General features: G+C 36.7%; 1 protein-coding gene across 2 annotated transcripts in view; it reads right to left on the bottom strand.

Annotated features, from left to right (window-relative positions):
- LOC135077441 (tyrosine-protein phosphatase Lar) overlaps positions 1–27,796 on the bottom strand; it is a 538,711-nt gene that overhangs the window by 355,678 nt on the left and 155,237 nt on the right. The gene's annotated exons all lie outside the window — the stretch shown is intronic.

Genomic DNA, 27,796 nt, shown 5'->3' with positions numbered 1-27,796 from the left:
ATACCTTTTTTGTTTGACAGATTCTTATTTGGTTTAATATAGGTAAAATTTGTTATTCAATTTTTGATCCTGATTATCTCATTATACTATATTAAGTGTTTTATTCAGTTTTGTCAATACCTCTTATGAGAAAAGTTAAATTAATAAGACAACTGTTGCTAGAAATAGAAAATAAAGTGTGTCTTATTTAAGGAAACGGAGGTCAAGGTTTTAGCTATAGGTCACATTAATAACTATGTCACTGTGTACTGTTCGTTACATCTCATGATAATTAAAACTAATTATAGTATCGAGAAAACATAAATACTTCAAGTATTTACAATAACAACGACGTTGCGTGTTCAAGTATCGACCCATTACTAGCCGCTCGCTCATTTCATGTTTCGAAATCAGCCCGTCCTTATCGAATGTCATCGGCTAGAAAAGGACAAACACTCGACCCCGATATCTAAGATGTGATCTGTATTAGTTGTTGTTTTGTAAACGAAAGTTTTTCAATAATACTTTATTATGAACTCTCTAAGCTCTATTATACACTGAACAATAAGACTGTTGAAACGCACTTCTCAAGTTAAATTGCTGAAGTTTGTTATTATAGTTACATCGCTCGATACAATACTTTATACTTAAAAGAACCAACATATAATACACGAGCGAGTATCAAATATTTTACAAGAAACGTAGCAAGTTTTAATGATAATTTGAAAGTACATTTAAGGGCAACCATTTTTGAAACTCAAACACAAACAATCCTGGGAGATTGTTTTTGTACAACCGCCAAGTGTTGAAAGCCTTATTAAAAGTTTTGAAGCATGTTCGAAGCAAGCGCCGTAAGACACGATAACTGAATGTAACGAGTAACGTATACTATTCCACGAAATTACGAGGCAGTATAATCGATTCCGTAAATGAGAGCTCATTAGTAAAAATGGAACTTTATTTTCTACTTTTTACCTTATTTTTTCGTAGCACTGGCATGTTTCGTAGCACTGGTATTTTTCGTAGCACTGCAGTTTTACGACATTGCTCAAAACAGAGTTGTCGAAATAATATTTCAGCTCTTATCACGCATAAATACTGAAAGTATCATCATGCTTCTAATACTTTTTTTAATTATGATTTGTTTAAAAATGAATCGTTCGGTCTTTCGTTTCAGTCAAATGACTTCGACTGCTGGACAAATAATAAATAAAGATACACGTAATTACTTCCTTGTAATAAGGATTGTTTCATTATTTCCCAAAAATTATAATACAGTTTCGCCGAACCGTCCTGATATTTGCTCGTTACATTGTTTGAGTTAGGACAGTTAATTGAGTCGCATGAATATTCCATACTTCAGTTTCAGATGCCAGGTCTATTTTCCCAGCGATATTGCCCCAAAATGAGATTCGCTTGGGTACATCAATTGAATATGCAGCCGTGTCCAATCGGGCACACTCAGAAAGCAATTGTGGTACATATGTGCATTATTAACGGCCTCGACGGTAGATATGGTTTCTGCGCATTGTAAATAAAATTAACATACTTGTACATGAAATGATTATTGAAAATCTGGAACGCTTGCCTTTGAAATTGCATATTAATTTTGATTGTACTCAATACACTTTTAAGTATAAATTAAGTAGGAACTGTATAAAGAGATTTCACTATGGACGCTTCTTGTGGTGACGATGGAGACTTTTTTCATTACTACTACAGTACTACATGTCTAACTTAAAATACTTTAGAAAATATTATCCAATTTAATTAAGAAATTATTTTATTAATGAATTCCACTTGATAATTTCGATCCACCAAAATACCTAGCGAAACACACGTTTAAACGAGTAGCACCCACACTGGAAAACTCCATAAACCAATAAAGCATGAAGCTAGTTAAATATGCAAAATAAATAAAACTGGCTGGCGGACTACAAACCTAATCTGGTCGATCGGCTAATTGGTTAAGCCGTGATGTTGATCAACAATTATTATTGGAAATGTTTTTATACTAAACGACGAGACGGAATATTTTCAATTTAATTAACAACTGGGCGGTGAAATCGACATAAATGTACTCGTATGTTATGGGTATGCTTATGTATTAATATGAGAGTAAAGTCAAAGTTAGTTCATAAGCATATTAGAAATGACAGATAAAAAAATTAATACAAATCATAAACTTTTCATTGAATTTACGACATCATTCCATTTTCGTTTGAAATATTTCATTTTTTAACCGAAAGTACCGATATCCTATTTTGACGTTTGAAACCAAAAGCTTCAATGCCAATGGCATGAAGATACGTGGAGGTACTAGTAAACGTGGCGAATGTTGTCCTATATAACAACATCAGTAGGACCAAAAATACCCAGGAGTCAATAAACTGCTCTACACGTTTTTAAACCTGCCAATTCTTTGTAACAGAAATTATATATGGCTGAAACTGTATATGGCCGAACCCCTTTGCTATAGAGTATCAGGAAAAATATCAGCCATTGCATGGCCTGATATATACCTACTTGCAACCAATCATATAACATTCCAGGGTAAAAAGCAGAGCGCATTAAATGTTTTAAAGGTGCACAGAAAAAATAGCTATTAAGACTGAGTTGCACCACCTAACTTTGGCCGTAACTATAACAATAAGCGGTGTATTTTGTATGGACTTTGACAGATTTTTGACGTTTGTCAAAGTTAAAGTAAGATGGTGCAACCCAGCCTAAGTTTTTTTAATTCAAAAATATCTCACATTGAGCAAAGGCAAATAAATCTTGTATAATGACAGTTTAACTGTCAGTAGTTACGAGTAGCTCGTTATTTGTTACAGTTAGTTTTTTTTTGTAACACCCAATTCTTAGGTCACTTTTATGTAACCAGAAACTTCAAGTTGGGTAAGCACAAAAAAGTTACTTCTTTTCTTCACTTAATTTCATTTAGGAGAGGCCTAAGTTCAGCAGTGGACGTCCTATGGATCACACATATAATATCCAGATCTTTTTGTTTTTTTAATCGCTATATAAAAAGCAGGTCTACTCGTATGTGGCCATACTATACTAATATGAATGAGTGTTGACGTGTAGGGACATACGAGACTTTTTATTGCGGGTAGACACGTAATTCCCAAAGTTTCATTTCGGTTATGTGTGTGAAACTGCCGAAAAATACGGTATCATAACCAAGTGAGTCAGTAAGTGGTAGGGCTGGCAGGATGAACTTTTTTCATACATTTAAACCACAGATCTCAGAAACTTGGCATCTCTTTAGATCTCTATGATTTAAATCACAGACAGTATTAGCTGTGACATTTTAAAATCTTATAACTGTTTTAAATATTCAGTATTCATATTCTAGCTAGCTTTTGTGAGAACTTATTGACTCTGTTTTACTGTAGCGGACAAACAGTACGATTTGGTGACAAAATTATCTTGACACAAAATCAGTTAACGTGAAAATATCGAACAACAAAATCTTCTTATAAAGAGTCAAAACCAAAATATTATCTACGCCATTAAAATCTCAAGCTTTTTCGCGTATGAATAAACATTAAATTTAATATTGGTTCGTCAAACAATCGACTGTGAATTCGTTGAAAGCAACTGGGTATGTTTCCATTAAATACCTAATGGTGAAATCAATAATACATATTATAATGCAATAACAATACAAATTAAATTAATTATCTTGGATGAACATAATTTAATTGAATTTAAAATTGTTATTGATTTTCGTTCGTTCTGTTGTACGAGGTCTCGAGATTGGAGTTTTAAAAAACAGTTTGTTAAGTATTTGAAGTTTATTCACTTTTTAAACATTAATTTTAAAGACAACCCGTTGCAGCAAGCTCTCAAACCGAACTAAACTTTACAGTGGGGTCTCTGGCGCTCCCATAGTTTAGAAACGCTGACTCGGCGCGACAGCGGCGGGTCAGCCTTATTCTATACAAAGACCGGGTATAACAGCCCCCGGGGAAAAAGAAACTTCGGGAATAGAACCCGAAGTTTAAGAAAATTTATTTTAAACTATTTCCCTCAATCTGGGAGAGCTAACCTGTTTTGAGGTTGCTTCCTTGGGTGTTACCTCAGTGAGGGTTTCTAAAGCAATATCATTAATTTCTTGTAATTCTACGTTTTTTCTTGTTTTTAATGAGTTTAGGATGCTGCGGCGGGTTTTTACAAAAATAAAGATCTTAAAAACTATAAAACATATAACAATGGCGAGTATGACTATGGTAAATATTGAATAATGTGTGTTATATTTTATAAAATGTGGTTGATTGATAATTTCTTCTGTTTTGTTTACAATAAAGCTTGAATACTGTTTATAATTTCTAAGGTACTCTAAATCAAAATTTTCAATTTTATTGTTATTTAATTTTAACAATTTATCTGTTATATTTATGTTGCAACATACATCCTGGGCAATATTAAAAGTGGGTTGTTCTATATGTATAGTTACATTTAAAATGTTGTATTTAGGAATGAGTTTTGTATCTTTACAATATGCTGTGCAATTACTGGGTATGTTTAGTATTCCTGTACCTGCTATGTTTAAAACAGTCATTTCTAGGTTAATACAGTCTATGAATAATTTTGATGGATTGGATTGAACATAAATCCAATGATTACGCAACAATGGAATCCAAACATCTATGTTTCCATTAAGTACCTTTGTTTCACACTGTATTGGGGGTCCGCTTAATACTTTCGTTAACACTTCACTTTCACACGTTATACGGGCACTGGGTGTGTATGTGTTCATTATATCACAAATGTATGTTTCAGAACTTATCACTCTGCAGTCGGTTAAGCTGTCCAGGGTGCAGTACCGGGATTTATCCTTGGTCATTGCTATGTACTTAGTGCTAGGTATAATAGTGGCATATGATTTCACTGTTCCGACATCATGAGGTGTCGGTAGTGGAACGTTGTTATATAAAGCATAGGTTTCCGGGGTCACCAGGGTTATATGTAATATAAACATTATTTTACTTCTAAAATAGTAACAAGACAATTTTGACGCGCTAATTATGGCGTGAATAAATTCTAAATCTAAACTTACAGGTAATCTTAAATTGTTGGGAAAATGTCTATAGCTCTTGGCAAGCTCGTGATACAATTTTGGCGGTGTTATAACTGATGGGTGCAAAACGTTTTGACTGCAAAAGAGGATAGAGTTTGTAATGTCTTCCAGCCGGAAAGACATTGTTAGGGTCGCGGAGTCTAATATGTTAAAGGCTGTATTGAGTTCAGATGAGATGGCTATCTCTTGTGATGCGGTAGTTAGATTATTTAGGTTCGCGATGAGCTTGTCAATAGCTATTTGGAAACTGGCTTCGTTAATTCTGATTTTCTCTAAGGTCTTATTCTGAGCTATTAAGGTGGAAGTGGTTATTAAGATATTTTGTTTAATTAAGGAGGCCAATTTCTTTTCATTTTCTTGGACGGTGCTTAGGGCATTATCATATCTAATGGCATCGTCTTCAGTCAGAGTCCCGAACAACTGTTTAAGGGCTGAGCCAATGCCTCCAAACCAGGCAGATCTTTTACTTCTTTGTGAGAGAAGATGGGACAGAGAGTCATATTCCTCTGTAATATCTTGATACCTCGTGTAGAGGGGTCCTAAAATGTTTTCGCATTCTTGTTCGCTATGGATTTTACTTACTTTACATATAGAATTTACTTTATTTATCATAATTTTTAAATTTTGAATTTGTGGGCCTACGTAGGAAACATCTATAGGGGCTAAAACATTCAGATATCCACCATTTATTTTCAGTTCACCTACGTAGTCGAAATATATTCCTGGGCTTGCGTTGATCGGTTGGACATAGTCCGGTCTCACTTGCGTTAATAGGCTGAAATGTAAAAACGTATTTGAGATTACCTATCTAAACTTATTCAACTAAATATTCTAAAACTAAGAGTGAACCATTGGTTCTAAAAATAGCCTACATTCTTATTCTAACTGTATGCCGCTTATCAGAGGCTGGAACAGGGCATTGTTTATACTTGCAACTTTGTAAGGAGTAGTGTCGTGATCGATTCGCTTGGATGGTTTTATGCAGTAAGTAAGTATAGAGTTGGTAAGTATTTATTTTATTAAGTTTTTATTTATAAGAATTAGTTTTTTAGATTAATTATTTTATTTATTTATTTATTATTTTACAGGTGCGGTGCGACATTAGCTGGTTTGATTTGGTCAAAATGGTGGGTTACATGGCGTCTATTTATTAGCAGTGTAGCTGTGTGGTTGCTGTTGACTTTTATTATTTTATATGGACCTTTCCAGAGGGGAGACAGGGCTTTTCGTAGCCTGAGGTGGTTTTTGAGGTATACGTAATCACCTACTTTGTAGCTCGGTGGAGGTTTGGAATGGGAATCGTAATAGGTTTTTGAGGTTTCTTTGGATTTAAGGATATTTTCTCGAGCCTTTTCGCGAGTATACTTGAATTTGTGTTGGAGCATTTTAGTGTAATCGGAATAAGTGGTACCAGGGCCACTTTCGTAGACTGAATTTGGGATCAATGGTTTATGACCAAACACTAACTCGTAAGGAGTGAATTTAGTAGATGAATGAACTGTTGTGTTATACGTGTGCATAGCAGTGTAGACGTAAGTGGGCCAATTATCTTGATTTGCGTTAACAAAGGACTTGAGATATTCTTTAAGTGTGGAATGACTGCGTTCTAGCGCGCCTTGTGTTTGAGGATGATACGGGGATGACCAAAGTTGTTTGATCTTGAGGAATTGGCATGTGGTTTTGAAGAGGTCGGATGTGAAGTTAGTGCCTTGATCAGTTAGGATTTGTTTGGGAATTCCGAATAGGGAAATGAAGTGGATGAGACAGTCACTGGTTTCTTCAGCTGTGGTGCTGCGTATTGGATAAGCTACAGAGTACTTGGTTAGGTCGTCTTGGAGAGTGAGAATGTATTTGAGTTTAGCAGGGCCTGATTCAGGGAGAGGACCGACGATGTCTAATGCAACGCGTTGGAATGGTGCGGTTGATGTAGTAGTTATTTCCATAGGGGCTCTATGTATTTGTCTTAGAGCTTTATTTTCTTGACACAGTGTGCACCTTTTTACATATTCCTCTATATCACTTCGCATGTTTTTCCAGTAAAATTGTTCTCGAATTCTGTTATACATACGGACTGAGCCTAAATGACCGGCAGTGGGAATGTCGTGATTTTCGCGGAGGATTTTGGATCTTTCACTTAGGGTTGGAAATATCATTCTGTTTAGGTAAATATGGATTGAGACATTAGTATCATGGAATATGTAAGCGAGGATATTGTAGATTTTGGTATAGGAATGGTGATCAAATGGGTTTTTGAAATCGGATATAGCGATGTCAGTTATTTCTTTGTTCTTAAGGATTTCTTCTTTTGTATGTTTAAGGGTATTGAATATATCGGGATAGGATGATTCATCGAAATGGTGTACTTTAGTGAAAATTAGGAATATAGACTTGTTTTCGTGATCTAGTTTTTGGTAGGAGAATAGTTCTTTTTCAGAATTTAGGATATCGTCTTTGTTTTCGGAATTTGAAAGGATTTCTTCGATATAGGGATTTGAATCATCAAGATCTAGGGATGTAGGAATTATGATAATCTTGTAAGGGGACTTAAGTAGGTTTTCGTTGTGTTCGATTATTTTAGTGTTAGAATTGAATTCTTTGTTAGAAATAGATTTTAGAAATTTGGAGTATTCTTTTGAAGATGCGGTATTGGATACTGGTTCAGAGTTAGTTGTATCTTCGGTGATGAGTGGATTTTGTAGATTTTCAGAAACCGGAGGAGATTGAGGATTCGGTGAGGATTCAAAATTAAGCAGGTCATCTAAGTTAAATGGAGATTGGGGATTCAGAGGATTTTGCAGTAGAGGTGATTCTTGGAGATTCAGTGGACTTTCAGGATTCGGTGGACTTGGGAGATTCAGTGGATTATCAAGATTTAGAGGATTTAGGAGACTCAGTGATTCGTCAGGATTCAGAGGAGATGAAATTGTAATGTCGTCGAAGTTGAGATTTAAGTCTTGACTTTGAGGACTGAAATCGATTGGACCGAGGTCTGTAAGGTCGTGGTCTGGACTTGGAAGGAATTCGTTTGGGTTTGATGTTTCGGGATCGAGATTCGGCGTAACAGGATTAGCATTTGTTGCGGGTGTAGGAAGTGGAATATTCTGGACTTCTTCAGGGATTATAGGTAGTTGTTGAGATTCTGGCTGTATAGGATTTACGGGATATCTGGAAAGAGCGTCGGCTGCGGAATTCAGTTTGCCTTTTTGATATATGATTTCGTATTCGTATTCTTCTAATTGGAGTCGCCAGCGTTGCATTTTGCTACTGGGGTCTGAATGATTAAATAGCCACTTTAATGGACGATGATCGGTGACGATGAAGAATTTTCTACCAAATAGGTACGGACGGAAGTTTTTACAACCAAATACTATTGCAAGTAATTCTTTTTCTGTTGTACTATAATTTACTTCGTTTTTGTTTAGAGTTCGTGATGAATAGGCAATGGGATGATCCTTGCCTGTGGGACCTTGGGATAGAATGGCTGAAATTGCATGGTTGGAAGCATCACATGTAAGTGTGAATGGCTTTGTGAAGTCAGGATAAATTAGGACAGGAGCGGAGACTAATTTGTCCTTTAAGGTTTCAAATGAAAGTTGTTGTTCATTGGTCCAGTCAAAGGGGACGTCCTTTTTTAACAGATTTGTGAGAGGTTTGGATAACTTGGAAAAATCAGGGATGAACCTCCTGTAATAGGATATGAGACCTAGGAATGATTTTATGTCTTTTGGACATTTTGGAACTGGAAATTCTTGTACGGATTTTGTTTTTTTAGGATCGGGTTTTAAACCGTTTTCAGTGATTATATGGCCTAAATAACCGACTTCTTTTCGTAGGAATTCGCATTTATCGGGCTGTAGTTTTAGATTAAAATTGCGGAGTTTTTGGAATACTGCTGAGATGTTGTTAATGTGTGAATTTAGGTCATGTGAATAGATAACTACATCATCGAGGTAGACAAAACATCTTTCTCCTTGGAGGCCGGTGAGAACTGTGTTCATGAGGCGTTGGAATGTAGAAGGAGCATTTTTTAGCCCAAAAGGCATGCGGCGGAACTCAAAGTGTCCTTGTGGAACGCTGAATGCAGTTTTGCATGCGTCGGCGGAATTCATTTTGATTTGATGGAACCCTGACGCAAGGTCGAGGGTTGAAAAATATTTGGATTTACCTAATTGGTCTAAGATCTCTGTGATGTTGGGAATGGGATATGTTTCGCCAATTGTAATATCATTTAATTTACGGTAATCGATTACGATGCGCCATTTCTTTTGGCCGGATGCGTCGAGTTTCTTGGGAACGATCCAGATTGGAGAAGACCAAGGAGAAAGTGATGGTTGGATAATGTTTTGATCTAGCATTTTATTTATTTGAGTTTGAACTTCTTGTTTATGGACTTCGGGAAATCTGTAAGATTTGACATTGATTGGTTGTTCGGAAGTAGTTCGAATTTGATGTTCAATAGCATCAGTTGAGCTTAGTTGGTCGTTAGGTAAATGGAAAATGTCGGAATACTTTGCGCATACGTCATATAGAGCTTCAGATTCTTCGGGGTTGAGATGATCGGTTCTAAGCAGGTTTAGTACTTGGTTGGTTCGAGACAGAGTGGTGTGGTGAGGTTGTCGGTTTGAGCTATATGCAGCAGAGATAGGAAGAGGTTGGATATTTAATTTGAGATTAGGATTCAGAGTTATGGGATTATTGGAGGTGTTGGCAACGGATATGTTAATCCTTTTGTTGCTTTTTACATTGACTATGCAGTTGGCAATCAATAGGGATTCAGAGATATGTTGATCTAGTATTAGACCCTCTTTGAGGTTTGTATTCGAAACAGTGCATTCTATAATGGTTTCAGTGCGAGGTGGAATGGTATACGTTGGATCAGAGAATTTTAGTTTTAGAATGAACGATTGGATTTTGAGTGTGCCTAAATTGTAATCGATATTGCATTCGAGACTATTGAGGAGGTCGTTGCCTATGATGCCGTCATAAGGTAGATTGATTTTGTCGACGACATGGAATTGGTATGAGATTGTTTTCGTTGATACAGGGAATAGATTCAAATTGAAATGACCTAGTGTAAGTGTGGATTCTTCGGATTCATCGATACCTTTGAGGCTTATAATTTCAGGATTCAGTGTCGGTAGGGTTTGTATTGAGTTTCTTTTTACAAGGCTTACAGCAGAACCGGTGTCGACGAGGAACGTGAGAGGATTGTCAGCGAGGGAGGTTTTGAGTATAACATAAGGTAAGTATCTTTTGTCTGTATTTTTGTTTATTTTGTATATTTTAATGTTTTCTGCTTCTTTTTTCAGGTTTGGCAGAGGACGAGACCCGGAGACAACGGATGCATAGGATATAGAAGGATTGACGGATCTTGGAGCAGTGGACTTAATTGTTTTGGATGTAGTTGATTCAGTGGATGTGAAGGATACAGTGAGTTCAGTGGATTTAGTAGACTTGGCAGGCACAGTGGATTTGGTAGGTTGCGCTGATTTAGTGGGTATGGCAGGCACAGTGGATTTGGTAGGATTTGTTGATACAAAGGATGCAGTGGGTACAGTGGACTTAGTAGGCTTAGCAGATACAGTGAATACAGTGGATTTAGTAGGTTTTGTGGATACAGTGGATGCAGTGGATGCAGTGGATACAGTGGATACAGTGGATACAGTGGATTTGGTAGGTTTAGCAGATACAGTGGATACAGTGGATTTAGTAGGTTTTGTGGATACAGTGGATGCAGTGGATACAGTGGATACAGTGGATTTGGTAGGTTTAGCAGATACAGTGGATACAGTGAATTTAGTGGGTTTTGTTGATACAGTGGATACAGTGGATGCAGTGGATACAGTGGATGCAGTGGATACAGTGGATGCAGTGGATACAGTGGATGCAGTGGATGCAGTGGATACAGTGGATTTGGTAGGTTTGGCAGATACAGTGGATACAGTGGATACAGTGGCTTTAGTAGGATTGGCAGATGCAGTGGATACAGTGGATTTAGTAGGATTGGCAGATGCGGTGGATACAGTGGATTTAGTAGGATTGGCAGATGCAGTGGATACGGTGGATTTAGTAGGTGTCTTTTGGATTTTGAAAGAGGTAGGTCGAGGCTGTGGACTCGCGGGACACCACCGAGAGCCCTTTAATAGTTTAAAGTACCGTCGGTTTCATCGATTCCTTGATCGATTTGATAATCATTGGGTTGGACATCGTTATGACCTTCCGGGTCAACGGTGAAAATGCGATGCGACGCGTTATGAGGGTGGAAACTCGTTGTTGGAAACTGACGGTTTTGTTGGTTGTTGTTGTTGTTTGACTGAGCTCTGTTATTGTTATACTGCCTCTTCCGGCATTGTTCAATTGAATGACCGACGTTTTTGCAATAACGACAAGTGATTGGATTAGAATTTGGTCGTTGTGAATCATTGTTTGGGCGAAAATCGCGGCGAGGTTGTTGGGGACGCTTGTCGTTGTTATTGGGCGTCTGTGGTGATCGTTTGTTGAAACCTGCTAGAATTTTCTCCTCGGCCACGGCTAAGTTGACCGCAGCGTTCAAGGAGGCCGGACTGTGGCAACGTACAACTTGCGAAAGCCGGGGTTGTAGACCAACCATGAAGGTGTGTAGCGCTAGGTCTTCCAGAGCAGCTACACGACCGGCTAGTTCCGTTTTTCGTTTCGTTGGAATTGAAATATTAATTTCTGTAAGTAGTTTGGCTAGGCAGGTTTCGACACGTAAGGCGAACTGATTTACTGTTTCGCTAAAACTTTGTCGTGAATCTTGGAGTTCGGACAACAGGTGCGAGTAGTGCTTTCTCTCGCCAAACTGTTGTTTCAAAAATTCTACGAATTGGTCGAAGGTCTCAAATTCTTTGATACTGCATATACTTTCGGCTCTACCTTCGAGTTGGCTGAGCATGTATTTGAATAGTATAGGTTTTTGTGTATCATTTGCTAGATTGAATGCGCTTTGGCAATTATAAATAAAAGGATTTAATTTGTCTCTGTCACCATTAAATGGTTTTATGAATTTGAGTAATATGTTTAGATCAATTTTGTCTTCCGATTTAGGAACAGAAGCCATACTGCGGGTGACCGGTTTGGACGCAGAGGCCGTCGGGACGTTGAATGATTCGGAGTCGGAAAACTCGTCGTTGGTTGCCATGGTTACAAAAATAGATTTATGGTATACACAAAAACACAAAATAGAACACAAATTAAAAATAAAATGAACTTAGATTTATGCTTGGTTACTTATTGTATTGGTAAAGCAATGACCAAGGACTTACCACGCGATGAGTGTGACAATCAGGTGCATTGTTCTTTGAATCGGGGAACACGGGGATAGATGACGCAATCGCGCACTTGGTTGCGCAACGACGGTGACACGGCGTGTTGATAACTGCGATGCACGGAGCGGCACGGTGATGTTTCTTACAGGATACGGAGCTCGGGACACGGCGAGGATACTGGAACTTCTTCTCAGGATGCGGTGATGATGGTAGGTTCGGTGAGTACAACGGGTTGAGACACAGCGGGAACAGCGGGACACAGCGGGAACAACGGGACACGGCGAGATGTAGAAGAGCACAGTGTGATGCGACGAGATACAGCGAGATACGGCGAGATACAGCGAGATAATGAGTTCGGAGTTTTCGCGCACACACACTGATCACTGTTACTTCGGATGCGGTTACCGAGGATTTCTTTAAATCCCTTGAGCTGCCACCAAATGTTGTACGAGGTCTCGAGATTGGAGTTTTAAAAAACAGTTTGTTAAGTATTTGAAGTTTATTCACTTTTTAAACATTAATTTTAAAGACAACCCGTTGCAGCAAGCTCTCAAACCGAACTAAACTTTACAGTGGGGTCTCTGGCGCTCCCATAGTTTAGAAACGCTGACTCGGCGCGACAGCGGCGGGTCAGCCTTATTCTATACAAAGACCGGGTATAACAGTTCGTTCGTTTCAGCCAAATGACGTCCACTGCTGGACAAAGGCCTCCCCCAAGGTTTTCCACAATGAACGGTCCTATTGATTTTATCTTCATTTTATTAAAAGTCGATTTATAAGTAAGGTATAATAATAAAATGTCACCATATCTCCCACAATAATAAAATTTATACTAAAACGCAAAATTTTACTAGAATAGACCTCAAGTAATCCTGAAATAACAATGTACGAATAGAGAATTCACGTAACAAAATAATCGTTGTTAAGATTTCGACCTAATTTTGCTCAAATTCAATATGAGGAACAGCTTTCCTGGTAATAAATACATGAAACCTTACAAGCTTTGATTGAACTAGGGCGATGGGTATATAGGAAACCAGTTTAAAGTATCAAATGACCATAATCATCGATAATTTGTGAACGTATAATTTACTTTTAAGGTTTCCTTTACAGCGAAAATGATTGCATTGCTACAACTATGGCTCACGGAAAACGGTTTGAAAACGTTGATTTTTCATAGCTCCGGTTTTCCACACTCGATTCCATAGCGAGCACAAATCTGAAAAAGCGACACCGTCACAAAAATGCGCATTCCAACTCCGTCACACAACACAAACACAGAATTTCACGTTACACTACGCTACGAGATGCGACTACGGCGTAGCGCGCGTGCGGTCTACGCGACCGGCGTCGTAGCACTGGCAGCGGGGCGGCAAACAGCGCGCGCTCAGCGCTCATTTCAATTAACTGCTTTGTTGCTTGTGTCGTAGTCTACGATTTTTTGACGTGTGTCAGATGAGTCTGTGTCGTTTTTGTGACGTGACACAACTCTAGTGCAGGGCAGTCATTTAAATCAACGCCGTAGCATGTTCGTAGCAGTTTTATTACAGTGTATAAATTTTATTCTCTTCCGGACTGACTGAATGTAAAACTTTGTGAATGTGATTCGTAGAATATTATAGGTGCTGAATGATTGTTTCACTTTGAATATGCAGCAGTTATACTTCGTTTAAACTTACATGTTAAATAAAGTTTGTAAAATATTTGTCTTAAAAGATATTTTACGTTACGTTTAATTAGGTCTTTATAAGAGGTATTTCCTATGAGAGGTTAAGCGCTTATGAATGGAGGTCCCGGTCCCGAACTGTAAAAATGTGAGAGTCATCAATATTCGTGGTTGAAATCCCATTGGTTTTTAACCTAAGGAAAGTTTGGCTTTTGAAGTAATTTCCCTGTTTGAGTTAGTAGTATCAGTATAGTAATGCTAAGTAACTAGTTTCACCAACTGTTCTCTTTTAAAACAGTTGGCTCCAAAAATGTTTTCTGATTTTCCGCGACAATTTAAAATTGCGAAGTCACTTTGACATTTTTATAGTTGTTCCACGTATTATGGGAGCGTGTTTGTGTAGGTACACTACGGAATCACAAAGAGCATGATGCACTTACATTTTCGATACAAGAGTGAAACCTCGCGTATAAATATTAGAGTTTTCGTATGAGACTCGCGGCGATGCAATATTTATTTTGCAGCCACAGTGTAATTGTGATCAGTAACTCGTAAATTTGATTTCCAGTATTTGTTCTCAGCTTAGAAGAACTTTGTTTTGATTGACTTTGTATGATTTACCCAATAAGAAGTACGGTTTAGATTTGGAGGGCACATCAACTGTGTTAATAAAACTATATGGCAGACGACTGTGACGGTTTCTTACTTCTAACACTGGAGTTGGAACCTTAATAAAGGATAAGATAGAAGAATGACTTGTTAAAAATGCTGAACATCTAGTTCATGTTTTGCTTGATTGACTATAGAACCATAGAGGGACGAACGTGTAGTTACAACCGTAGAAAAATGTACAAAAATAAGCAACAATATAACCTAGATAAGTATACTACATCTATTTGCATTATGTTCCTCCAACCCTTCACAGAGATTACTGCATTGGAAATAATTTAAAGCATTTTTCCACGTTCCACTAAGCGTATAATAATTATATGAAATGCCACGAGTTCGTTATCACTAAGTAGATTTAAAAACAAAGTAAATAATTAAGAAAAGGAAACGTAAAACAGATAGCCCACTCAAAAATATCACTGACGCAGTCGCCAATAACAAAAATGATAATTATGATAAACATCCAATAATAATATAAGTACTATTGGAAACGGAGAAAGCAAAACAATTATCGGAGGAAACAACAGGCCCGTAATCTAAATATCAATACAGCTGAGCCAGCTACTTACGCCGTCAAACCTCCAATCAGCCGATAGGAAAAATAAAACAATAAACGATTTAGCAGTCACGCAGAAAAGATCCGATGCTTAAATTGTCCGAAATGAAATATCTACGCCGTGACAAGTTAAGATCCGAGGAAGGAACGCCACGACACAGTTTGGCGAGTTCAGTCAGTCTTCGATAAGTTAGTGTTCGATTGTTGAAATATTAAAGATTGCAAAAAAAAAAAGAAACGATTTGTCAACCAAGAAACATTACAAACCATAATAAAAACAAAATATGAACCTCTTTTTATGCATAACAAGGCAGGTATTTGACCACAATAAAAAAATACAATCTTCACATAACTTTTTTGTCCCATTCTGAACAATCACCTGAAATAACATGTTTGATTAAAATTTGATGATTGACATGATTCCAAAAATTCTAAGTTTAGTAACAACGATATTATTTGCTATGAGACCTCACTTTGTAGAGCGCATATCGATCTACCTCTAACAAGCGGTCTTAACAAGCTTCCAAAATGGACTGGCGTTTTAATTTTGATTGTGTCGTAAGGAAACGCCGAGTCGCTGGGAGCGATAAATTAAAAACCCAATTTGAACGTGGCTGGACCCTTTTTGTGACCGATTGCTTAATCTCAGTGTCAATTAAATACGGATATTGTGGCATATTCTTTGGAATCGAATAAAAAGTGTACGCACTCGATTACACCATCAATCGGTTGACAGAAACTCGACTGATTCGATTTGTTATGGGGGGCTGTTGGAGTGCGAAATCGTTTGGGTTACTTATTTTTGTTATTTTAGTCTTGTAAAGAATGCCAGTTCAAAATGTCTCATCAAGCTGAAAGCTCTAGCAACTTACGCAGTTTTAATAAATGCTACTTTTCAACATCTAACATTTAGTGCTCTTTTGACTGTTTTTTCGTCTCTGTTGTTTTTTTTTGTCTTATAATTATGGCACAGTAATATAAGTCAACAATAAACTTGTGGACTTTCTTTTTTAAGTGAAATTCCATGTCCAATATCGAACTTACTTTCACATTAAGTCTGAAGTCTGTTTTTAGTCATACCAAAAGTTTATCCAAGCATAACCTTTGGCACCCACGCGTTTATTAATACAACTGTTTTACATGCAATTTTACATTTTTCAGCTATTTCTACGAATGTAGTTTAAAGCAAAAACTTTAATATTCAGAGCAACGACCAGATTTCTTAATTCAAGGTTGTCTGGTTCAATATTAAAGACGGCATTGCACGACATGTAAACATTATATTTAAATTAATGAACTGATTTGGTGATAAAATGCGAAACATTAATATAGTGGTTTAGGAGAAAATTCCCCTTAGCGATTTCAACCAATCGAGTAATATAGTACGATTAAAATGAATTTAAAATCACGAAAGGTGCGTTTAATTCATCCATGCCAATGTAAACGTTTCGGCCAAACAATTTTTCCGTGTTCTAGCAAACACGCTCATGCCGTGAATTTTATTTTATCCCATGAGGTGTGAAACCCCATATTTTTCCTTTTTTTATAGCACAGATAAACCAAACACGTTCCATTACACAGTGTGTACGCAAACAAACGTAACGAGCTCCCAAACCGCGAGACTGTACGTCTCGCGAAATCTGATCCGGTCGATTTGAATAATGCTGTTTGTAAAAGAGTTTTTAAGTCATCGATTTAAAGCTGCTTTTAGGAAGGAGCGCTCGGGAAAACAATTGAAACTCGTTTTTTAAGCCATCAAACGGCTCGTTATTATTACGGACTTTTCATCAAGATCGATCTCAAATTAGCTGTGAATTGTGGAGGCATAAGCCGTGAATCGAGATTGAGGTCAACGGGATTGGTGGGTAAATTACTAAGGCAGATCACGGGTTTAGAGACGATATTGTATCGCTATTCGATTGTTAACTCGATTGTATAATAATACTGTATTTTGGAAGTCTAATATGCATTCATTACGGGTAATGTTTGCAAAAGAAGGAGGAGTATTGACACAAATTATTTATCGATTGTAGGTAATAGGTAGGTTCCTGTAATTATTTTGATACGATAATTCTCTCATAGTGAAAGGTTCGAAAAAAAAATGAACTAACGGAATATTTTACTCATTCATATGGACACATGATAAGGCAACAACGAATGATAGATTAATTAGGTATTGGTAAGTAGGTACTATTTCACGAACACACCATAGAACGATGAAACTTAACAGTCTTTTAACATCAAAAGTACATTTATAATATAAACAACTGAAATACTGGCCAAAGTGATAACCCGATCCGAACTTTGCATTCCCATCAAACGTTGTCGACATTAACCTTACACTCGCGAAGATTTGGCTACTTGCCACATCACTATACCGAATAGGATTCTGATCTATGCGAATAAACTGTTGGGGGAGTTCAGCAGAAAAATATTTATCATTCAAAAGGTGGAGAAATGGCGCGGCTGGTGGAATGAAATTTTCTGCCGTCAACGATATCGAAATGGCATCACCTTACATCGACTACTTTCTGGGACTTTCTGCACCTATTTATTATTAATCTATTTATATTATTACCAATAACAATACTTATATAGATGCCAAAGAATAGCACAATACTTAAGATGAGATGCTTTGATTCTTGAGCAATGACCCGTGCCATCGAAGAATTTCTAAGAACCGGAGAAGAGAATTTTTTCCACAATCTACCTATTAAACTACCATTTCTTGGTGTAGGCTGACTTCTAATATAAATAAATAAATAAAAATTACATTCAAAAATTTAAATAATTATACTTCTGGTTCATTTAAATCACATATTACCAGGTATTCTACAATACCGTTACAAGCTGTTGTAATTTGACAATTTAATTACCGGCATGGAAGCATGACACAAATGTAGGGAGACAAATTATATGCCTCGTTTATAACTACGCCCCATTATTTGGTAAAAGTTACAGTCGACGAAATGTTAGGTATTAGGTTGAGTTCAATTTTAAGTACTGTACTTTATTTTACTATACATAGGTAACACTTGGTAAAACGTAAGTATGCGAATAAAACACTTTATTTACCTACAAGGATTATTTATTTTCAGTACGATTTAATAATGACTTAATTTAGTAGGATATGAAATAAGAAGTTTGCATTACCCAAGAAGTAGTTACCTATAATATTTAGATTTTTCTAATTCAAATATCTTTATTCTTAACCAGGTGTTTTTACATTTCTATATTGCGATCGAGGAATTTTTTTAAGAAAATAAATACTCGTGGTAGAATATCCCCGCTCACCATAATAATTTAACATCAATTGACAAGTAAGTATAAATAATAATTATTACATTAAGTAGATATAACTTATTACATCAGATTTTTACTCTAATTGTCACAATTTACCGTGTTACTTGTCGATATTTTTAGTATTTTCAGATATAAGTAATTCCTAAAATGAAAGATATTAAGTATGTCTACAAAATACACCTTTTCTCACACAGGAACAAACTCCTTCAGTGTTCTAAAAAAAACTAAACGAGGCATACGAATATTAGCTAATTTTATAATTTGTGAACCATGTTTTGCTCCCGTTTACAAATGAGCTGGACTTTGCACGATTAATTCGATTCAGGTGTACGAGAGGTGTACCTGATGACTTCTCATGACTGACGGGGCAGGTGTAATAGCTGCGTAGGCGCGCGTTTCAGCGGCCATTTTGAACGGCATTAGTGACGTCACTCGTTAATCTAGCCTTATAATTGGAGGAAAACAAATTGGACCCTATATTTTATTGCTCACAGAGAATCAAGATGACTGTTCTTTTAACAGAAAAGTTCACTTAAATAATGTCAGATAACTCGCAGTCATATTTTATTTTGAAAAAATAGAGATTACTCTAAAACTCATGATATTATGTCATGAACCGTAAAATTTATCGTAACCTAACCCACTGTTTTTTTACAATCTCAAGCGTTATATTATACAGTGTGAGTCACGTTAAAGTGTACATATGAAAATATGTGAAACTAGACCTATTTTTATCGACAAAAAAGAGGTCAAAAAATTTTTGAGATTTTTTTTTATTTTTATAGAATTTTTTTTCTTCCAATTGCTTCTCGTAAAGAAAACGTAATAACTTTTAAACTAAGAGGTATATCCTGATAAAATAAAAACAGTAATAATGCTAAATAACAGGCGATACTAAAAAAATACATAAAATACCCAGAAAATGCCAACAAATAATAAAAAATGATACTTTTTGAAAAAAATCTGTTTAAAAATTCGTATTTTTTTGGTTATTTGATAAATTTCTCAAAAAAATGCCCCTATATTAGGGGTTTTTATTACTTTGTATTATTCTCTATCGTATTATCTTTGTAAAACCAAAAATCGCATGTCTCTATCCCTATCACAACATTTGCTATGATCGTTTGAACAAAGGCCTGCCACAACATTATTCTCCGCTACAGGTAGAGACAATTTTAATTTTAACTAAAATGATTATTTTACTTCGAAATCTTAGGTTTTTATTTGAAATCTAACTTGTCTTTATCAAAATTACAAATCTAGAGCCATTTTCAGTTTCGTTGTTAACGAAGCGTTGAATGGCGCGCCCGGAGAGACTTAGTTCAAACGATCATTGCAAGCGTTGTGATAGGGATAGACACATGCGATTTTTTGTTTTACGAAGGTAATACGATAGAGAATAATACAAAGTAATAAAAATCACCGGTTATAGGGGCATTTTTTGGAGAAATTTATCAAATAACCAAAAAAACACGAATTTAAAAGCAGATTTTTTTCAAAAAGTATCATTTTTTATTATTTGTTGGCCTTTTTTGTGTATTGTATGTATTTTTTTAGTATCACCTGTTATTTAGCATTATTACTGTTTTTATTTTATCAGGATATACCGCTTGGTTTAAAAGTTATTACGTTTTCTTTACAATAAGTAATTGGAAGAAAAAAAAATCTATAAAAAATTAAAAAAAAATCTCAAACATTTTTTGACCTCTTTTTTGTCGATAAAAATAGGTCTAGTTTCATCTATTTTCATATGTACACTTTAACGTGACTCACACTGTATAAACTGACGGAGTTCACAATTTTGCGTTGACATAATAATTGTGACGATTATCTTACTAGCAAATTTCTGAATAGATAATTAAATGTAGTACAAACAAAAGAAATCGTGCCTTCGATATCCGTTTATTAAACAAAGTCGTTGATTGCTAAATAATACTAGCGAATAAACCTTGAATAAGATACCAGAATGAAATGAAATAGGAGTGGGTCAGTCGCCTTCTAAAGAAGCTTCATTTTCAAGAGGCAATTAGCAATGAAATACATCTTGATGAACTACACAAAACAAATACGAGAAATAAGTTGAAGGACAGGCAGATAAATTAAAACGTCTAAAGTAAACGGCCTTTAGTTATCATTTGTTAGCTATTCATCATTGTAACTAAAGGTAAATAACTAAGCAGTCGGTCTCGTACATTCATGGGACTTCATCTCCCATGAAATCTTCTTTGATCACACCTAAGAACAGACCTATGTTCAACAGTGGACGTCCTATGGCTGAAATGATGATGACGATGATAAAGAGAACGAAAAACAAAAATTTACTTCTAACTTACACACATTCACATAACTCTCACAAAGAGGATGTCTCTTTGCAAAGATTTTCCAACTATATTACACTAATTCTTAAGTTCTCAAACAGTCACAATCTTTATTCTGTTAGCAATAACTGCTAAAGTCGCTTCAAATTGTAGCATGAATCACGAGCAACATTGACAGACTAAACGTAGAATGGAAAATATAATTAAAAAGTACACGAAGAGTCACGTCGTATCGGGCGGAGTATCTTAATAGCGTGCGGTGCTTGTTTGCGGTACACGGTCATTATCGAGGGAAGGGAGGGACCTAGTACGTACTAGGTAGAACTACCTTCACTGGTTGGGTTTTTATTGGCGGTCAAGCTGTAGATCCTGGCTACACAGGAGTTGCAGCGGTGGGAACGAGAGGTTACTAGGTAGGTACTACCCATAAAGTTAATAATCCTTCGGAAAAGAGCATTTGTGTGTCAGTGGTCAGGATTATTTAACCGTTTTTTACAATAAATTAATTACTGAACCAATCACCACGTTTTTGAAGAGCTATTTCTTATAAACATCCACGATTTCACTCACGTCAAATCGGAAAATATCTCAGTTTAAATTTTCAGCGTGCCAATAACTACTATAGTTAGGGAGGCGAATAGGGGAATTTTCAGCAATACTCGAGCGTGGCAGTTTAAGAATGACGTCAAATAATTGCAAAAACAGTGTGCTTACCATGAGTTTACGTTAGGTGTGCTCGCTAGCGACTGCGTAAAAAAATGACATTAAAATGTATGACATATTGTGCAGCGCCCCTAGTGGCTACTTTCAAGAAATAAAATCTTCATAGATTTTTTTGACGTACTCGCTAGCGAGCGCGCCTAACGTAAACTCATGGTAAGCACACTGTTCTATTTGACGTGACGGCGACGGCCTCACGCATCTCTTTTTATCACACAGTGTGGCTGTGTGCTTACCATGAGTTTACGTTAGGTGTGATCGCTAGCGAGTACGTCAAAAAATCTATGAAGATTTTATTTCTTGAAAGTAGCCGCTAGGGGCGCTGCACAATATGTAATTTTTATTTATTTATTTATTTATTGGAAAACATACAGTTACAATATAATTTAACTTAGGTGCAATAAGAAAACACATAAATCAATTAAGTTTCCACAGTTAATTTTTTTACGCAGTCGCTCGCTCAGTTCTTGTTGCTCTATTCCGCTAGGTATATTAACTTTATGGCACTGCCCTACTCGATACGTGAAATACTAGGCGTTCCAGAGTACCTACTAAGTACTGAGTTTGATGGAGTGGTTAATAGGCATGTATATGCAGCTAGCACACGTAGAGTGGGCTTGGATGGAGCTAGTATGTATTAGATATTAGATTAAAATACTAGGTAAGTAAAATAGCTGATGCAGCATTAAGTTTTGTTTGTTTTAGATAGCACTCTGCGATTAGGGTTTCCCTAAGAAGGGTCAAACGAATACTAGTTTAATACACTGTGCGAAATACTAATAGTACTAGTAAATTCGCTACGCAAGTAGCTACTCTGTTGTCCATCGCTAAATACTTTTTGAAAGTGTAGAACTTTGAACAAATTAGTAAGACACAGATTACTCTATACTACCGATACCTACCGCATATCCATTTGTTTTATTGAATACGTTCAAATAACCCTCCTTCTGGGGCAGTCGGGTAAAAAACAATATACATATTTGTGACTTTATCGAATAAAACGTTGTCTTTAAACAAATCCAGTGACGATATATCGGTCTGAATGTTCTTATGAAAGTACAAAAGTACAAACACATTAAGAAAGCCAATTTGTCTGCCAGGTGCCGTTTACCTCGATTTACTCATCGATTATTGCTGGTAGAATGTCTGACGAAGCTTGTAGTTTTAGTATCTTATATGTAATTATATTCCTGACAACGAATACCTATAGCCATGTTTTTTTTTCTGAAAACCTCCCCTTATAATTTCCTACTTCACTTATCCTAAGTTTTATCGAAAGAAAAGTTAACTTGTACCTATATGTAGTAGATTAATCATAGTCATTTTAAAGAAAATAATTTGTCACGCTGTTAAATGTTAAATAAAATTCTCAAAAGTCACTGGAAGATTAATCGGATTGGCACTAAAGGTAGCTTAATATTGCACACGCGTCTAAGAGTGTTAAAATATCCCGTTTTAACGTTTGGTCACAACAAAATCATTTTTATACCGCAACACATTTTAATCCCCTTATTACAATACAAGCATCACTTAACACAAGTATCAAGATATCATCAGCCACATACAATGAGCATTGTAATCGGGACAAACCCATTTATCATCCGTTAGGCTTGCCACTGGACAATAGGAAGACTCCCGTAGCTTAGATTGCCATCTGGATCGTAATAAGTATGTGGATGGCCCAAAATCTTAATTAGCTTTCGTTTCCACTAGCATAACCCTTGCAGAAGTTATGGAACCTTGTGATAGAAGAGATAAGAGTCGTTTTTCATTGGAAGTTAATACTTTTCTGTAAGATGTACGATTTGAACCATAAAGACATAGAGAGATGCCAACTAATGCGCTGAGTTCGAAACTCAGTGTCGCATTAGAAATTCACACACAAAGTAATCAAAATATGTGCTCATTATCCACTGCGGTATCAGTACTCAACGTTCGAATAATCTTTAGTACTACGCAAGCAATGTAAACTGTTTACATAATGACGTCGCAGCTGTCATCATTGCTCTCAATGTGCTCTGTTTTTGGGCATTTGTTGCGACACCGGCCCCGCCCCCTTGTCAGATCTCCCTTTAGTTTCTGTGATCAATATGAAGGACAGTTATAGTGATATTACAAACGTTGAGAGACAGAAAAAGCAGAAGATAGACACACAACATGTCTCGGTCGTGTCCTAACCTCAAAGATCAATTCCATTTCAGTCATAGATTCTGTCCTGTGATTTGTCAAAGTAATGAAATTGAACCAATCGAAAGCCTCCAACTATGCTTTAATTTGAATTCTTAGCGTCGTTCTGCACCTAGTTCTAAAACACTGAAATAATGACACGTTTCAGTTTCTCAGATATTGGAAACAATAGGAGTACACATACTTACTTGACTCCAGTCATGTTAAACCGTGGGCAACAGCTAGTAAGTACATTGAGCGTTAAATAGTACGTAACACCCAACGTACCCCAAAAATTGACAACACATCCTTATTCCGATTGTAACAAAGACGTGCTGCGAACTTTTTGCTTTTTAGGTGTCCCGAACTATTTTTTTGCTTTTTAGGTAGTTCCGTACCAATGTGTCCATACTCCAGGAGCTCGGTGTCACTCAGCGTTTATCAACCGTAGTACAGTCGCGCATACTGCAATACTTCGGACATGTCTCGAGGCGGGATGACAACTCCATATAACGACTGGTCGTCCAGGGAAAAGTTGAAGGAACCCGATCGCGTGGCAGGTCGCCAATGCGCTGGACCGACCAAGTGAAAGCAGCAGTGGGAGACGCTTATGTGACTGCACCAGAAAGTCTGCCAATAGAGAGAGATGGAGGGAGATCGTGCGGAGAGTTGTATCCGCCTCTACAACGATGTGAACAACGCCTCAACGTGACCACGACCGCTCTGCCAAGAGCGTAACGAATAAGAAGAAGAAGAAGAACATTTGACGCCGACTGTACCTCAAGGTCTTTTTATACGATAAAATGACAGCAAACTCCGCACAAATTACCAATTAGCAGTCAAGTTCTAGAACGTTCGCACTGAAATCGAACATTGAATTAGACAAGCTCAAGTTTCCACTCCGTACTCATAACTAGGGTTGCCAGGTCCAAAAACACAAAAGCGGGACTATGTGCTTCATTTGGCCGGACATTTTACCCTAAAAGCAGGGGGGGAGTGCAATTAGTGAGCTCACGAGTGAGTACTATCATCATCGGGTGCCTAACGTCCTGATGCGTGCGTGCCTTATTCTGTGGCCCGACTTTCGCCTGGCGCGGCAGCCAAATAAAAAGCCTAACAAAAGCCGGACAGGCCAGACATCGGTTACTTTGGCCGGACACGCAATCAAAAAGCCTAACTATGTCCGGCTTTATCCGGACGCATGGCAACCCTACTCATAACTAATATGACTGTTGCATACAAATTAGGTTGAAAGTTGTCTGACAGCATCCAGAAGGGGTTGTTACATCCAATACTATTGCTTGCATTCGTCTGTTAGATCTTGACAAATATTCAGTTATCAGAATCCCTAGTTTGATGGGTTCTTTCGAACCTTGTCATGTAAAATAATAATCAAACTAGTAGATCACGTCTTTCCAATTAATGGGAAATAAAATAATAGTGGTGAGTTTTTATACCCTTGTAAATATAAAAAATATGAATATACTCGTTAATCTATATTGACTTTCTAAAAGTAACTACCAGGTTTTGTATTCTTTTATTATTCCAAAACGTCTTTTTTGCGTCACCAAACTTTTAGCCTATCCGACAACTTTTTGTACGATTTAAAAACTTGTAACACCAAAAATATTATAATAAAACGAAGCATCTAACATCAGAATTATTTAGTCATTTTGAGATACCACAAAAATTTCCAAAATAAAATTTTAAGAGTATTTTGTAAAATCTCAAATTCTGTATTCATAGGAAGTAAATAGGTACTCGTAACTACTACGAAAATGTTGCACACAATTTCGTCCTGCGCTAAAAATACCGAAGTACATTCCCGGTCGAGTCGAACTCTGAAACTGAATACTTAAAACTTTAAAGTATAAACTTTACAACTGAAATACGACTCCAAACTTTAACGAATACAGTTCACAATTGACAAAAAACTATAACAAACGCTGAAAACCAGTGTTAAGTCTCAAAGAAACCCATTGACAGTTCAGTTGTGCAGCAATTATTTCCGATTGCACATTTTATTCTTTTGCGTTCAAGTCAAAGGGCATTACGAGTTGGCTGTTCTCTGAAGGGTTCAGTAGGATTTTTTCTAAATCTCTAAGTGGGTACTTGACTCCACAGTCAATTGATTTACATTTTATGCAATATCCATAATCCCATAGCAATTTTGAGTTATTGACGTCACACTTCTTGAAAGCTATAAAAATCTAACTTGAAAACCAACTAGACTTTCAATGCTAGATCGAAGTGTTTTTTTAGTAAGTACCTAAATGGTACCTTCGTTAATTTTTAATGTCAACTAATCAAGTAAATAAATTAGACTAATTTACGAAACACGCGAAGTTAAGCATACCATGGTGTAAATCACTAAGCACGTGCGCAATAAACCGTGTGTGATAGTTTTACAGTACCATAGCAATTGCAATTACAGCGCACGCACATAAAATGCTAGAAAAATAACTAAACTATGGCGAAGAGTCTTTATGCGACACTATAGTCATCTGACGTCGGATATTTCCTAACGATTTATGCCTGAATTATCCCAACTAAACTGGAACAGTTAAAGAAAACGATAGTTTCAAAGACTGTGGATTTGTACCAGTTTTATTGAAATGCTTCGCTTCTCCAGCTAAATAAACGGATCCCTAGATTTTTCTCAAGAAAATGTATTTAGTTTTAACGATCACACTCGCTGAACCCAGTTGTTGGAGCAGTTCTATTAAAATTTTAAAGCCAGCATATTTTTGCAGCGTTGCACATTTAGTTGGTTTATTGGTCTCGTGCGAACCGGCCTAAGTGTGATGAATAAGGGTCCCAGGGCACGGAAGCTTTGCAGGCAAAAATTTACAGTCTCCAACTGCATAATTATATTGCAAAATAGCACTTATGACAGCTACATAAGAGGCTACAGTTTTAACCTTGATGTGTTGTCGTCTGTTCCCGTCCTAAATTTTTCATATGAACATTGTTTAAGTCCATTTAGGTTAATGCCGGCAAGCTATTGTGGGAACACGTTAGGTTGGAGGTGAGAAAATTTTAAGCTGAAACGTAAGCTGTGGGTTAGCAAAGCTTTCCTCCGAGATGAAACGCGACACTCGCTTTCCAAGCGAGTCAGGTATAGAGTGAATTAATGGAAAATATGTATTGACATATTTGATGAAGTAAATGGACGAGGTACTCATACTTATTTCGCCGTAAGAGGCTTTTTAGGAGATTCGTTTTTCTTGGTATTATTTTATAAAAGAAAAACACTTTTAAGGTGTGGTCGACGTGTTGTAGACTGTTCAGACAAAACGTATATGACAAAGAGGATCGAATACATTATAAGCTCTATTAAGCTAGATAAATTAATGTGACTATTAGTAGGTACCATTTATTTATTCTATTGCTTAGTGAAAACACTGACAGTTTCATAATTCCGCTTTAAAAACCGTTCAGTTACACAAAATGCAATATCACACTCGATAAATGCGGGCGCAGTCTAAAGGGGTTTCGGGAAGCTCAGCTATTACTAGTTATTGGCTTATGATGACTTGCTTTCCGCCATGGTTTGTCTAAATTGGTTAGAGAATTTGTGAATCTAAATGATTTTCGCTTCACAACGCTTCGCCTTGGGATTCAAGGAAACAATTACCGAGGCATTTTGCGACTCATAAGCTAATTTATGTTTTAGTTAAACAACTTAAATTGAACTTGCTTTAAATAGGTTCAGTTCAGATTAAAAGTATTCCACAGTGGATGTATCATATATCTAGATAGCTAGTTCAGCCGTTTGAAGATAATCAATCATCTCTTTTCTGTTTGATGAAAGGACTACAATTTCCATAGTTCGGGAGTTTTAAATTTTTAATAACACGACTGGTCTTTTATAGCCATTTCTAGTTCATCAGCGTGAAAATGCAATATTCAGCGTGCAGCGTTACTAAAGCTGTATAGCTCGCTGCCTAGTTGATAATGAATACAATGAGCTACGTCAAAATTCCTGTCTGCGACTCCGGGCTGCAGTTGGGCCGCATTAATATCTAATGGCCAGTAATGGTGCGC

The sequence above is a fragment of the Ostrinia nubilalis genome, chromosome 13 (assembly GCF_963855985.1).
Source record: "Ostrinia nubilalis chromosome 13, ilOstNubi1.1, whole genome shotgun sequence".
NCBI classification, from domain to species: Eukaryota; Metazoa; Arthropoda; class Insecta; order Lepidoptera; family Crambidae; genus Ostrinia; species Ostrinia nubilalis.
This window is presented reverse-complemented; position numbering and strand designations above follow the sequence as displayed.